At 38.7% G+C, this 15,525-nt stretch overlaps 1 protein-coding gene across 1 annotated transcript in view; it reads right to left on the bottom strand.

Moving 5' to 3' along the window:
• The window catches only part of LOC311518446 (uncharacterized protein), a gene marked incomplete at its 3' end in the record, with an annotated part of 178,446 nt that overhangs the window by 71,071 nt on the left and 91,850 nt on the right, over window positions 1–15,525 (bottom strand). The window lies entirely within an intron of this gene.

Here is a 15,525-nt window from a genome sequence, read left to right as displayed (position 1 = left end):
GGGATGCACTATCAACCAGATATTGTAAGATTACTACCATTGATTTCTGCATAACAAGTAAAGCAAACTCAGTAGGGTGCTTTCTATTCTAGTTTAAGTACTCTGTGATAGGAAACTGACTTTAAAATTATACTTAAAGTTGTTTCTTAAACAAAAGTCTCAAAGTACAATAGTTACACTTTTTCAAAAAAACTATAAAAATAATCTTTTGACCTTGGCACATGTGGGCATAAAACATGAGATGACAATATATATGGTTAAATTAGGATCTCAGTTTTATTACTTTAATCACCAATAGGTGATGCCATACCAGGACAGACCCAATGCCCATTTAGTCCAGTATCATGTTTCTGACAATGGCCAGCTACAAATATTTCAGACCCTTGCTTTAGACAGATGTGGGATAATCTTCCCTCCCCAACCCCGATAATTAGATTAGAAAAATAATTTATACTGCATATTTCATGTGCAAGTATCTCAGTATTATCTAAAAATATATATGCTGGGCAGCCCTGGAGTGGATGATACAGCTGAGAGACTCGTAGGGTTTCCCCTCCACCCTCTTTGGTGTTACTTCCATCTCAGAAGCACGGATGGAAGAATCTCTGTAGTAGGGGGAGTGCAGAGACAGTGCCTGGACCTGGCCATACACAGGAGTGTAAAGTGGTGGTGGGAGGGCCTTCACCTTTGTACTCCTGCAGCAGCAGAGAGTCTGTCCCAAAGTAGATTTGTAGGTCAGCCAGAAAGCATTTCCTTTGCAATCTACAGTGGGCAGGAGAGCTGTGGCAACACTGTAAGGAAAATTGTTTTATATTTTATTTATTTCCTCAACAGTCTGTCAATATCTTAGACTGGTGTAAAATATTCAGTAAATCTCCAAGAAAAAGTGCACTCATAGGTGCTGATGTTTTGTTTTAGTTTTGTACTTAACAGTTAGGGAGAAGAAAATAATTTTAATAATGCAACATGATTCCCAAAAGGAAAATAACTTCAGTGTTGCATTGGGGCTCAAACTTTGCCATCTTTTCCCCTATTTTTTTTCCTCTCAAAAGTTTGATGGACAAAGCATCATCAATCTTTCCAATGACTAGATTGTCTTTTTTTTAAGACTCATTTCTCACACAACAGGCACCTTCAGGCTTCTTATGAAGAGTTGCCCTTGCCAGAGATTTGTAAGTTACCTTGCAAGCTTGGAGGGCTTGTTTGCTTAGAGAACAAAACTCAGGATAACAGCTGGCAATAGATCTAGTAAATACAAGACAATAATTCACTCAAAGGGCTCTGTTGTTATCATAAATCAGGAAAACGTAGCCAGCCCACTTTCAGAATGGCAGAAGAACCCCAAGTGTGGACTCAACCTTGTTTTCACTTTGAGTCCTGTTCTTATTTAGAACTTATCTATTTTGATACCACTATAACACCCATTAATTTTAAACTTTTAAGGTAAATGTTTTAGGGTTATATTGGCCGCTTTGCTGAAGGCTGGACCTCCCACTCTGTGGGCACATGTTCACCAAGTTTGTGGATGCAAAATGAATTGCAAGCACAAATTCTGCAGATGAAACTTTGAGTTCACATTTCTGTTTCTTACTGATTCTGTGGAAAAATTGGAGAGGGGCCACTACTAAGAATTCTGGATGAGATCTATATCCATTCCAGTCCTGCTCAGGACCACAGTGGCAAAAATGGGTCACAAAAGCCCCAGATCCAGCTGGATGGATGAGTCACTCTGCACAGGCACTGAAGACGACAGCAATAAGGATTCCCTCCGAGAACCCCTCACAAACTCTGTCACATGTGGGCATGAGACTGAGGGCGGAGCTGCAGCATGTCTGGCCCATAGGGCTGCCTAGACAGGATTCCATAAATTAGATAAACACCCCAGACTGTGTAAGTCATACTGAGGGCCTCAAGAATCCAAAGCAGCCCAGAAGTGGGAGACCACAAAGCTGGCGTAAAGGCTCGTAGAGTTACAGCACAGACTGTCACCCTCCAAATCCAACCCCCTCTCCTCTCCTGTTATAGAACTCAAATCCAGATCAGGAGCTGAACTGTGCACCTTAAGGCTATCTCTAGATAAAACATGTTTCATTTCTTACACAGAAACAGTTTTTAAAACCCCTAAACTCTCTTAAACAATTTATATTATATAGCTGTTTAAAAACTCAGTACTCTAATTGACTCCCTGTTCTCGATTATTTACTGTCTATAATTTACCCCCCATTTTTTGTCCTTTATATAAAAAGGGTTGAATGTTTAAATATTGCTATGCTACCAATTAAATATAATATATACAAATTATTTAAAAAAAAAAACTCCACTGGAGCAACACTAGGGTCCAATTTGGATAAGTGAGATCAAAAGAAGATGTTACAGAGTCTGTACTCATGAATAGCTCTCCAGCAAATAATATGCGAGGGCATTTAGTCTCTAGAAGGATGACTAACATGATAGCTAGGATTCCATATTTTGAACTGGTAAAACAGCAAGGTTTAAGCCAGTGTTTTCCCAGATTTGGAAATTGTTCCATCCTCAGGAAAATGAAACTGAATGCACCCCTCTGCAGCCTCACCATATTCTAATAAAAACCTATACATCTTGACTTATCAAGCTTTTTACTCTGTTTTTATGGGAGTACATAAAATACAACAAAATGGCTGATCCTTCTTCTACTGCTACAAAGAACCCCCCCTTCAAAACAGAACAGTAACATCACTATTGCACAGAAACATGTGGTATCCAGTATATTCACTGCAATGTTCCTCTGTGACTACTGTACTTGACAGTTAAATACTCTCATTAATCACTGAAAGTTTTTCATTTTAAGCATACAACACTTGATTTCGCCTTTTCCAAACAGACCATCTGGAATATAGCAGCAGTTTCTGCAGCCACCTTCTCTAGTGTCTTTGAGGAGCAGAAAATGTTCTGCTAATGCATAACCTATTTTAATTAAATCAAACCAACTGAGACACTTGACATCTATCTGGAAGTGGATAATCAAACCTGAAATGTAAAGGTATCTACAGTATTAGTTTACAGTCGTGGCAACTTGAAGCCATTTCCACCTAATCAGAGACAGCAACTCAAACCTTTTCACCCAGGCTACTGTAATCAGGAAAAAATTGCAATCTAAACATTAAGAGAAACATTTTTACATATCTCTTGTAGCTTACTTTTACACTAGCTTCTCATGGCTTCATAAGGCATTTTCTTTAGAGCTTAAAATATCACAACATTCTTGGTTAGCTTACAGAAATTGCAAACCCCTTGACATCAATCACATACCTTCACTTTTAATTTCCTCCTGTGGGCCTGACTCTCCTCTCACACTGGTGTTAATCAGGAATAACTCAATTAAAGCCAAGAGGCCTGATTCACTACTTTGGGCTGGATCCACAAAGGATTTAAGTGCCTAACTGCCACTTTAGATGCCTAAATGCAAAATTTAGATCTTCAAAAGCCCCACTCAATTGCCACCTAACTGAGTAGGCAACTGAGATCCTTAAAACCCTTAGTTGGACTACATCTCCCATGATGCCCCCCAGCCAGTGACTTCCATGACACACTGCTAATTCCTGTCTCCAAGAATGGAGATCATAATACAATACTGGATATGTAGTCTGACCATGGAACCTGGCCCATAGAGGAGAATGGGAGCACGAGGTACTTGAACTAATACTCCCATGAGGCACAATGGCAGTATTTCTCAGTTGGCAGCCAAAAGTTTTTTAGCATTCAAGTTTCTACCCAAAACCTTAATATTTTCCATGGAAAACTTTGGTCAAACTTTTTTTAGTTTTCAGCAAAATTTCTCCTGGGGAAAAATACCCATTTTTCAATGAGCTCTACATAAACCTTTGGGAACACCTGCTTTACTAAAGCTATTAATATTTCACAAATCATTCAGAGTGTGATGATAAAACAAGGAAAGTTTAACCTCTAGTTAAATGGTTCAAATCTAGTCCAAGGTGTTAGTGATGAAAAGCTATTTTCTGTATCTGTTCAGTAGCCTAGAGGAAATAAGACCATGAGTCAAGAACTTCTGAGTTCTAATACTGGCTCTGACACTGGCTTTCTTTGTAGTCTTGGACATATCACATAACCTCCGCACCTTTGTTTTTTTCATCTATAGAAGGAAAATATTAGAATAATTATACTTATCTATGGAGCAAGACTATTTTAAAAATTGTTTAGTTGGTGTTTGTAAAGTGTTTGCCTATAAAAAGAACAATATCATTGCTTCAGGCAAGTATTATTATTGCTTTTTGTCCAGAGAATAGGTGTACATGTAACTAAAATCCACTAGGGTAATAGGGACTTCTGTGAGCATCATCTCCACCGGGCTGGAGAATTTTCCAAGGCCACCACCAAATGTGAATCAACTTGAATATTTTAGACTGTTACTTGCTTGAAACAATGGCTTTGATATTTATGAGATTCTACATATTGTTCTACATTGCACACATCTAAGTCTGTACAAATAACACAAAACCACTTGACTCTCACAAGCTTTGGCATTTGTTAAGGGGTAAAGTGGTGAAGTGAGGGGTGGCACAGCATTGGAATAATGTTAGAGCTCACCAAGGCAGATAACTTTCAGAACTCAGAGTAGGATCTGCTACCTGAATTCCATCATTTAGGAAAGATTCCTGTCACAATGACACCACAAAAAATTGGATAAGAATGATTCCTGACAGTTTCTTGTAAACTAACTGTTTTAAAATCCCTTTATTAGTCCCAGTAATTAAGCAAAGACAAGAATGTTTGAACAAGCATGTCCTCAAACAATCATTTAGTAATGATACCCAATGCAGCAGGAATGAATTGCCAGCTCCTGACAGAATTAGTCTATCTTAAAGTGAAGAGAGAAGAACATTCTCTCTGGGAGACAATTTTGATGGATCATTAATTATTGTGATATGCTCACATATTAAGAATAAGCACTTAAGATAACAGATACATACCCCATCCAATGATGAACTCCGCAGTAAGCATGCATGCCTACTTGACACAAATAAAGTAATAAATACATAAAAGTAAAATCTGATATGTTTAAAATAATTGAAAGTTGTGTTTTTAAACTAGTAGGAGTGTTTAGTATTCTCTCACCATTACTTTAACCAGTCTTCCAAAGGAAGATAATTAAGAGACAGAAACAGTGAAAATATCAGTCCAGTAGTTAATAACATTTTACATACATTTTGTTCATGGGAGAAAACCATATTTACAGGGAAATTAAGATAAAGATTAATTCACTCAGCAGTATTAGAAACATCATGTCATGTAGATACTGATTGCCAGAAGAGATTCTGAAAGTCTTCAGTAATTAGATAGATGTGATATAATACCATGTACCACAGTCCCTGTTATTAAAAATAATTAAGGGGTAGAAATTATAACTTACTATCTCATATAAATGAGTGCAGAGCTCTCACCAAACTTTCAGAAACACTTATTCATAACAATTCAGTAGGTATTCTTAGAATTTTATTTTTGCCTATAGGCCAGCAGTAAATACTTAAAGAAATGTCATTAATTCAGGAACTACTATTCCAACTTCCCTGAGGTGAGAATGAAAATAAAACATTGACTGAAATGCACATAGATTAAGTATGTAAATTAGATGATAAAAATATGGAATATTGGGGCCTTTTTAATGTATTCATGCTTAAATGTTAATAAACTGACCACTTTATATTCATTGTGATGAAGCAGAGAAAACAGAAGGGAGCCTTGTGGCCCAGCTAGCTCCAGCCTGTTACACCTGAAGCCAATGCCGGGCCTGGAGGGGGAAGAAAAGGCCAGAACCTGGCTCAGTTTAGCCTATGGGTGAAAAGGCAGGAGCTAGCTGCCTCTCTACCTGAAGGGGAAGGGTCACTAGCCTGCCAGCCAAGGGAGCCACAAGGAAATAAGTACCATCTCCCTGTCTAAAGAGACTTAGGATCACCCAGCCTAAAAGATAACTGGGTGGCCATAGCATAGAGACTTTGTGGGGTTCTGGCCCCACCAAATTTATGGCTGCCCCACCCAGAGGAAGCTGGGACTACAGCAGGACACCTCCAAAGGTCCATTTGGTGGTGCTACTAGTGATACTCCACAACAATGATGTGGATTATAGGGGCCATGCCCCAAACTGAAGGGACGGAGGAAGGAAGTAGTCCAGGACAGTGGATCCAGGCTCTCCACTGAGAGGTCCTCTACACAGGAGTTCACTCCTACAAGACCCTGGGCTGTGTCTCAATATCCCACTGGGTTAAAGACTGAAGCACCTCTAACCAGGACCAGCTCTAGGCACCAGCAAAGCAAGCACATGCTTGGGGTGGCACAATTCCAGGAGCGTCATGTTGAACTATTTTGTCATGTACAGTAATCAGATTGTGGGAAAGCAATTAGATGAAAGCCAGGCACACTGTAATGCTTGGAAGAGAGAAAATAAACTCTAGAAATATAGGGCCAGAGAAAATTAGTGGATTCTGATTACTTTATGGTTTTCTGCAGATCCTACTGGTCTTTTTTTGAAAGGACCTTCTTTTTTCATTAGACCTACTGGTGATTTAAATCACTTTCAAAATGACTACCAATGTGCTGTCCTCTTGCTGAGTCAGCACAATAGTACCAAGAGACATATAGTTTGAAGTCTGATTATCAGACATTAAATACACATACTGTTAACCTTGTCACTGCTGAGTGATGTACCACATACCACTGCCAAACACTCTTTCTGGTGCTGCTAGCTATATTGATCACAAACAATTGTCTGAATTCTGTAAAAAGAAAAGCCAAGCCACTTGCTCCTGGGCAATAGTGGAAAGTACTGCCTTCTCCTTCATCAACCAGTTAAACTAGAGATAGTTCAGGATAACTCTCCCCTGTACTGATTCCTTGACAATGTTCATATATACAGCAGCAACCTGGCAATCTTCACCTCCCTGAGGCTTCCAACCATTCTCTACATCCTTAGCTCCCATCTCTACCCTCAACAGCAGCAGAAACCCTCCTTCTACAACTGCATGCAAGGTGCATAACTGTGTTTTTACTTATATGTGTCTGCTCTTTGTTCACTCTCCTCCTTTCCAATGGGTAATTAAGGGAATTGGGCACCGATATTAAAGTTTCCATCAATGTAAAATGTGTCTAAACAAAAGAGAAGTTGCTGTGTCAGGAAAAAAATGCATACTGAGAATTTCAAAAATTTTAAGTTGATAAAGAAAAGAATTGCTGTATTCCAGATTGCCTTGCTTGGGGAGATGAAGCTTTAAGGATGTGACTTTTCTTTCATAGACACCATCTTCTAAAAATCTAGGATCAGCTGGCCAGAGCCTGTGCTGTTGAAATAGCTTACTAGCTAGTCATGCTTCAGAAAGCATGCCTCCAGATAGGGGTTTCATACTGTAGCTCTTGTGTTAAGTGCTATGAACACACTGGTCTGAATAATGCAGCAATCATTCTGGAAAACTTTCATATTTCATGATAATGAGTGCAATGGCCAAATTCTACCCTCATATGTACATGCATGAGTGTGCTGAACTCCATGGGAGTTGCGTGTGAGTGTGTCTAACAAATGAATGAAGATGGAATTTGGTCCTAAGTCATTCATATTACTAATTTATAAACACAGTTGTTACTGTTACCTACTGTGGTCTAATATAGCTTACTAGGAGAGAGATCTCAGAATGTGATGGCAAAATGAATATAGCCATATTTTAGATAATATCCTCCCAATATGCTCTATTTCTAGTTTTTTTTAAGACCTATTTTAAACAGATGAATTTAAAATAGCCCATTACTGCTTATTCATTACAACTTAATTATTGTCTTAAGATGCTCTTGTATTAACATATCCGCACATCTGACTCTCACAAACTGCATACATTTGGGAAGGTTTTGTCTTAGCACTCTTGTCAATGTTAAGGTTTTGTGCTGGAGTGTGAGTTTGAAGTTTGGGTACATACTATTTTTTATATATAGATGTGAAATCTTAATGAGTGTCGGAGTGTGTTGCTGACAGTGTTGTAGGCAATGTAAAAGTGGCAAGGAAAGCAAGAGACTTTTCTATTTTATTATTCCCATGCTTCTAAGACTTTAAGTTGGTGGGGTCTGGTCTGATAAATCTTAATTGAAGAGAAGGTTTTTCATGTGAATTTCCTGTTTATGTTTGGTTTTGTTTTTTTATACACAGTACTTCACTGGGTGATTCTTAGAGTCACAGGAAGATGACAAATGTCTGAAGTGTGAAGCACGTGTATGTTACTATGTTATGCAACAATGTGTAGATTATAATAGTTCTTAAATTACAAACATATGCTGCAATTTTTTTTTCTTACTGGGAGAACTAAACAAACCAGTTCTTTCTAAAAAGAAAACTTGAAAAAATAAAATGCAACCATAACAGCCCCTCCCATAGGCCAATAGCACTTCAACACTGGATTTTTAGATGCCTAGATTAGAGCACTACCACTCGAGCTACAGGAATAATTTCTAGTGTGGACTTAGTTCAGACTCTTGAATTTAACACACAGTTTCCTTTGGGTTACACATCTGTTTGCTAGATAGCAATAGCATACTGGCAGTCAGGAATCCTAGGTTCTATCTATAGAATCATAGAAATATAGGGCTGGAAGGGACCTCAAGAGGTCAAGTCCATCCCTCTGCACTGTGGCAGGACCAAGTAAACCTAGATCATCCCTGACAGGTGTTTGCCCAACCTATTTTCAAAAAACTTCCAATGATGGGGATTCCACAACCTCCTCTGGAAGGCTATTCCAGAGCTTAACTACCCTTATAGTAAGAAAGTTTTCCCTAATATCTAAACCACATCTGCTTTGCTGCAGATTAAGCCCATTACTTCCTGTCCTACCTTCACTGGACATGGAGAACAAATGATCACCATCCTCTTTATAACAGCCTTTGACATATTTGAAGACTATTATCAGGTCCCACTTCAGTCTTTTCCTCTCAATACTAAACATGCCCATTTTCTTAACCATTCTTCATAGGTTTTCTAAACTTTTTTTTTTTATCATTTTTGTAGCTTTCTTCTGGAATCTGTCCACATCTTTCCTAAAACATGGTGCCCAGAATTTCCCCAATCCTGTGGCTCTGGGACAAGAATATGATTTAGTAATTAGAGACAGGCTAACCAAAGACTATTGAACCTCAAAGGCAATGCCACTGCAGTAGCTAAAATTTGTGTCTACCATGTTAGTCTTGGGTTCTATTCCCGTTCTACCTGCAGTGACCTTGTGTAACCTTGTATGTTAATTTTTTTGTAAAACATGAATGCAGCTTATACTTGACCGCCTTCTAGGATAGGGGGTCATGACCTTGGTCAATAATAAGGGCAGTGAAGTGCCATTAGAAGAGACATTTGAACTCACACATGCATTTTCCTAGCTCAGGAATTTTCCCTTTAGGCTATAGGAGTAGTTGGTGAGGGAAAGAATCTCTCACTCTTGTGTACTCTTCCCCCCTCCCCTCTCCAATGGCCATGTTATGTCATCACTGCTAAGTTTGGCAGGTTCAGATTGGTGCATTTCTTTTCAGTTACGGAAGGAAAATGAAAATTAATTACATAAACATCACCACCAAACCCAACGATCAGCACATGAAGAGCAACACGTAGGGCAAGCTACATATTCCAATGTGTTTTATATTCCTTGCTAAAAGTGTCTGTAACAAGGTGAGACAATCCCGTGAAAAACTTCACATTTTGGAACTCTCGTTCTCTCTGTATCTATCTAATTTTCATTAAACCAGCATGAAAAATTTAAATAGTTGTCAAAGATTACATTCTTACTTTGCCTTCCATTCTTTGCTGCCTTTTTATATAAGGCTTTTAAAAAAAGTTTTAAATTGCTGTTAAACTTAAAACTTCTGCCTCAATCTCAGTAACTACAACAATATAATTTGCTGTTGCAACCAGTGCCAGAAAAATGTACATGTATTTTATAAATACAATACAAAACAAGCATACTCAGTTGTTATTTCTAAGATTTATTGTGGGGTGTAGATAGCCTCTTGTTCTTATTTTATTTATTATAATATAAAATATATACTTACTTGAATTCTAAAATGTTTTCTGTAGTTAGATTGAGCAAGAGGATTGTAACATTAACAAAGTTAGGAGCTATAAATAGCTTAAGCTTTCTCTGTCTTCCTCGCTTTCACATGGCATTTTGCACCCTTTCAACAGATATGGAAGTTTGTACAGGACCCTCTGAGCTTTTCAAAGCCTTTGCATTTTGGGGGTGCGTACTCTGTGAGCATCCCTTCTTGCACTTGCCCTTGACCTCCACCTTTCGGTCACTGTGATCCCCCTCTAGTTTGAAAGATAAATTAAGGGATCAAACTCTGCCCAGCCTACCAGTGAACAGTAAACCAAGTTCCCCTGGCTAGGTGCTGTAATCCCTTCTGGCCCCTGTGGACAAATTCCCTGACCCCCTGTCTGATTGGCTAAATGTTGCTGAGCCTCCTAATAGTGAAAATGAAAAGTGTCCCAACTTACCTAATAACAAAATCATGACAGTTGTTAACCATATGTTCATAACTTTTTCCAAGATTTTGATACATTTTGTGCAAAGTATGCCTTATGAGGTATCATTTGAAATTTCATATTTTGCTGGTCATTATTGCCCTGGTAAAATGTTTGTGGCAACATTGTTTGTAAAGTTATAAAATTCTACTGTATAACATTACTGGACTATCACCTGATAAAATGGCCATTCTTTGGCAGGAATAAGAATGTGAGTGAGAAATGTGCATCTTGGCAAAGAAAGAGCTGGAGGTTCCTGTCCCCACAGACTTTCTCTCTCTGAACCCCAGCTGCAGTTGATTCTTAAAGAAGAGGAAAAAGTATAAAACTGCGGAACAGATGCCCTAAATCATCTCTCTCCCTTCATCTCTAGTCACAGAATCAACACACTTCAAGAAAAAAGAAAGCTTATTGGATTGGGGAGGGATCCTGGCAGAAAGGAATTCAACAAGTAAGACTGCTAAAACATGGGGAGAGAGAGACTTTTGCTTTCAATTCACTTAGCTTGCTAAATTAGGTATGAGTTGCATTTTACCTCTTATTTTCTTGTAACCAATTCTGACTTTTAATCCTCATTACTTGTAATCACTTAAAATCTCTTTTTGTAGTTAATAAACTTATTTTATTGTCTTATCTAAATCAGTGTGCTTGGATTGAAGTGTTTGGTAAAAACCCATTTGAGATAACAGGTTTTGTGCACATCATTTTCTATTAATAAAATGACAGACTTTATATGAGCTTGTGTTGTCTAGGAGAGGGCTTTCTTGGGGAAAGACTTGAAGTGCGAATTTGCTGGTGTTGCTCCAAAGTGTAATTCAAAGGTGGCTGGCCATAGCACTCAAACAGTATAGCTGGGAATAATTTTCATGCTGGAGGCTTTGTGTGATAAGACCAGGAGTGGTTGCTCTCAGAGCGAAGCAGTATGAAAGACACCCCAGGTTGGAGAATTGAGCGGACACAGCTGTTCATCAGTCCAAATTGTACTCTGGGTAACATCACAAAAATATAATATGCAAATCACAGGAGTCTCCTTGAGGCCAACTTATCTTTTACTTTGAATACGTCCCCAACAAAACTAGCCCCAGTCCTGAGTACCATGGTCATGGATATTACAATATAATCTGATACCTGATGAAAACCTTAACCCAAAACATGGCTTTACACTAACTCACTTCTGTTGGCTAGCTTTCTATTGCTAACCAAATCTCAAAACATTCCTCCCCACAAAAAGAAAAACAACATGGCAAAAGAGTGTTCACAAAACATAAATATGAAATACTCTTTTAATTGTTCCCTTCTCTCTCTTGTTTTGTCATCCTGCTCATGTTCCTTCTATCAACATGCTGATGTTGTTTTTTCCTGTTTTATTGTCTGTATATATTTAAATTGTAAACTGCTTCTTGGGTCAGGGACATCCGAGAATTGAGGTTTTCTAAAGTAGTTCATGGGATTTAACCATGCATTTTATATTAACGTGAAGCTGTGTGTTCAAACTCTTTTTGGCTACTTTGACAATCTCAATTTAAATAATCCCTGTATTATTAATCTGCTAAAGAAGATTTACTAATTTTCCCGTAACAAATTCTTCACCTAACAGGTAAACACTCAAATTTGGAAGTGTTCATAGTCTCTCCAATTATATGATAGTAACTTTTAGGATTGAAAACCCTGACGTAGTCACAGATGTTGGACTTCAGCTTCTGATGACAATAACCCGGTCAAACATAACCTACATAGAATTTACTACATTAGTTTCTATCTGCTTCAGTCTTCTTATTAAAGGCAAACTTTTCAAAATTGATTTCCTTATATAAAAAACCATAGCTTGCAGAAAATACAGTAGAAGTGTAGGTTTTACAGAAATCACTGACAACAGTACACAAAATTCTTCTAATTTCATATCCCTCATGCTTGAAAATGGTAATAGGTCTCACCTGTACTTTCATTCCTATATGCAGAATCGGATTGATATTACAATCTCCTAGGGGTAAAATAATCCTGAACATATGCCTGAATTTTGCAAGTGTTCAGAGTGAGACTATACAAAAAAATGAATTGCATTCTATTATTCATCTCTTCATGACTAAAAATTGCAATAGACTTTTATTATTTTTTTCTTTCAGATATTCAAAGTACAGGGCAAGAAATCAGCCTTCAACAATAAAACTGAATTAATGGCTTGAATTTTTTTTAAATATATGCATTGTTTCCTTGTAGTTCAAAGCACTTTCAACTTGAAATTAAAATAGATTTCATATGCTTTTATTATTCAACCAGGTCTGATTCTGACTTAACTTACCTTAATTTTCTCTTACTATAGCTCCATTGACTCCAATGGATTTTCTCTCAGTTTTGTTTTGTGGGAGTGGAGAAGAGGGCCCTGTGTGACTATTGTATACTGTAGCAGTGTTTCCTTTAGTGCGCTGCATGTAGTAAAGGATGATGTTATGTATGCCATTACCTAAAAATACTAATTGGAATAAGTATGTTCACGAAGCAAAATTTGTATGAAAGGGCTAAAATACCCTTCATATTCAAAGTAACTTTTACTTTTCACAGTCTGCTTTTCAAATTAATTCAGAATCACTGACAGTAATTATTGTAGTATGAACACTGAATAAGCTGCATTATACAGCTAACTTCTTAGTTTATACACACTGTAAATCAAAGATGTATTTGACAATACATGTAAGATTATTTTGTGAACTGGAAATATACAGGCTCTCCTAACTTACCATTAAAAAAGATGTGCTGTCTAATACTTTGAGAAAGTATCTTCATAGAACTATCTGGATGTTCTGCACACAATGAAGCTAGAACAATCCTGCAGTCCTTACCCAGTACTGAGAGTCAAAACTCTTACTGACTTCAGTGGAAATTAGGACAGTTCTGAATCATTCTTGCCCATATAAAAACCTACCAGAGTACAAAATTCAAGCAGAAAGGTCACTAAGTTTCCTCCAGATCATTTTATAGGAGTGGACTTCCCAGCTGCACAAGGTGCATGGGGCTGTTACTGCTGTCACTACAGGTCCTTTGATTCTTGAGGTACAGATTCATGTGGCGGGTCAGTCAGTGCCTCTTTGCTGCTGCTTATCCTCCCAGTCCCCCATGGCAGCATGGAATGTTGCGTACTAGGAAACAGATCTCCATACCCCTCCACATAAGTCATCACAGAGCAGGTACACTGGCCCAACATCTCTACATAAAGGATTCCACAGACAGTGGCCACAAAGGGGAAAGTGTTTCTGGTCAGGCCCGTGGCTGTTGAAGGGAGTGAATTCTTCCCATATTATTCTACCACCACCACCACCACCCTTCCTGTGGAGCCAACATTATAGAGAGAGCTCCAGATGGTTCCCGTCTAAAATGTAAGTTAAGAGCTAAATTTGATCAGACTTAGCTAAAGAACTAGGTGATACACAACAAAGAATGGGCAAACCACATTACAAACGTGCCAGATTTCTATTTCTAGACCAAAGGGTATTGTTTGAAAAGTGACACAGAGAGGCAGAAGTGGAGGACAGGTAGTGTAACTAAAGTCTGATGTGGCCGAGATAGATCTGGTGAAGAGCATATTGACCAGTTACTACTAGATAAATGTTCAGAAAAGACACAAATGACACACTAATTATCCTCCGTCCAGTTAGAAGAATAACAAAGATAATGCAGAATATAAATGTGAAAATGTTAATAGTGAACTTGAGGAGCCAAGTAGAAACTGATTTTCCTGACAGACCCCTTCAACTAAACTAGAATCTCACATGTCTCAAATAAATAAGTGTGTCATAGGAACATACCACACAAGATTGGAAGGGACCTCCAGGGTCATTGAGTCCAATCCCTAATTTTCCCTAAACCTGTTATATAATCCCAATCCTAAATATACCAAGTGACATCTTCAAACTGGTTGGGTTGTTTGCCCCTGCTGCTCCTGTTGGAACGTGTGACAGGGTCTGCCAGGCCTTCTCTGCCCCCTGGCTGGAGGCCTCAGTGCCCCAAGATCCTCACCCAAGAAAAGTCCACTCAGATTCAGTGACTAACAAGGCAGTTCTCCAAAGGCCAGGAGGAAATTCTGACCAATCAAAAACCAGTAGGGCAGTTAAGAAGGCTAAGGTGCTTTCACAGGGCAGAGCCAGGTGAGACTGAGGAGGAGCTTCTCAGGGCTAACCAGGCCACAGCCTTGTCTTAAGTGCCACAACTAAGCATTTTCATTTCGAAGGGTTTTTTTCTTCTTCTTCTTTGTTTAAAGGTGCAGACAGCCTAATCCTGAGTTGCCATTTTGGTATTTGATTGTTTGGAGACTAATGCCAAGCTTATGGCACAGGTTCAAGAAGATGGCCATGCCTGGCAGAATAAGGTGGGGAGAGGCTTCAGTACTATGTATGGCCCTGACGGAGGCACTACAAAGCAGCCCCATCTCTCACAGAAGGCTGTTCCAGAATCTCACTACTCTGATGGTTAGAAACCTTCTAATTTCCAGCCTGAATTTGTTCATGGCCAGTTTATACCCATTGTTCTTGTACCAGCATTGTCTTAGAGCCTAAATAACCTTTTCTCCCTCTGCTGTTTACTGGTCTGATTGATTTATATATATATAATCATATCCCCTGTCATTAGACCTGGTCAAAAATAAAAATTCTGGGGTGGGTGGGGTTTTTTTTTGGGGGGGGGAGGGAGGAGGTTATGAAAAAAAGGGGCAAATCTCTTGTGAAAATTCGTACTGAATTTTTTCCCCTTTTTTGATGAGCTCTTTAAGATCCCTAGAGACAGTGTGGTCACTGCAATGTTAAAGTCTGCAGTATTGTAGGCTGGCAGCAATCCAGAGATATGTTAGATGGAGCTCAGAGAAGATAGGTCTTCACTGCAGTTAGCCCAGGCTGTTACTCTGGTGTTGCGTCTAAGCCCCTCCCATCCATGCACTAAACCCTCTCACCTAAATTAAGTGGTGGTGTCAAACCAGGTTAGCTGGCACACATCTTGGTATTGGT

Source organism: Lepidochelys olivacea (assembly GCF_965140295.1).
Source record: "Lepidochelys olivacea isolate rLepOli2 genome assembly, chromosome: 3".
In the NCBI taxonomy this organism is placed as follows: Eukaryota; Metazoa; Chordata; order Testudines; family Cheloniidae; genus Lepidochelys; species Lepidochelys olivacea.
Note: the sequence above shows the minus strand (reverse complement) of the source record. Positions and strands in the feature narration are given on the sequence as shown.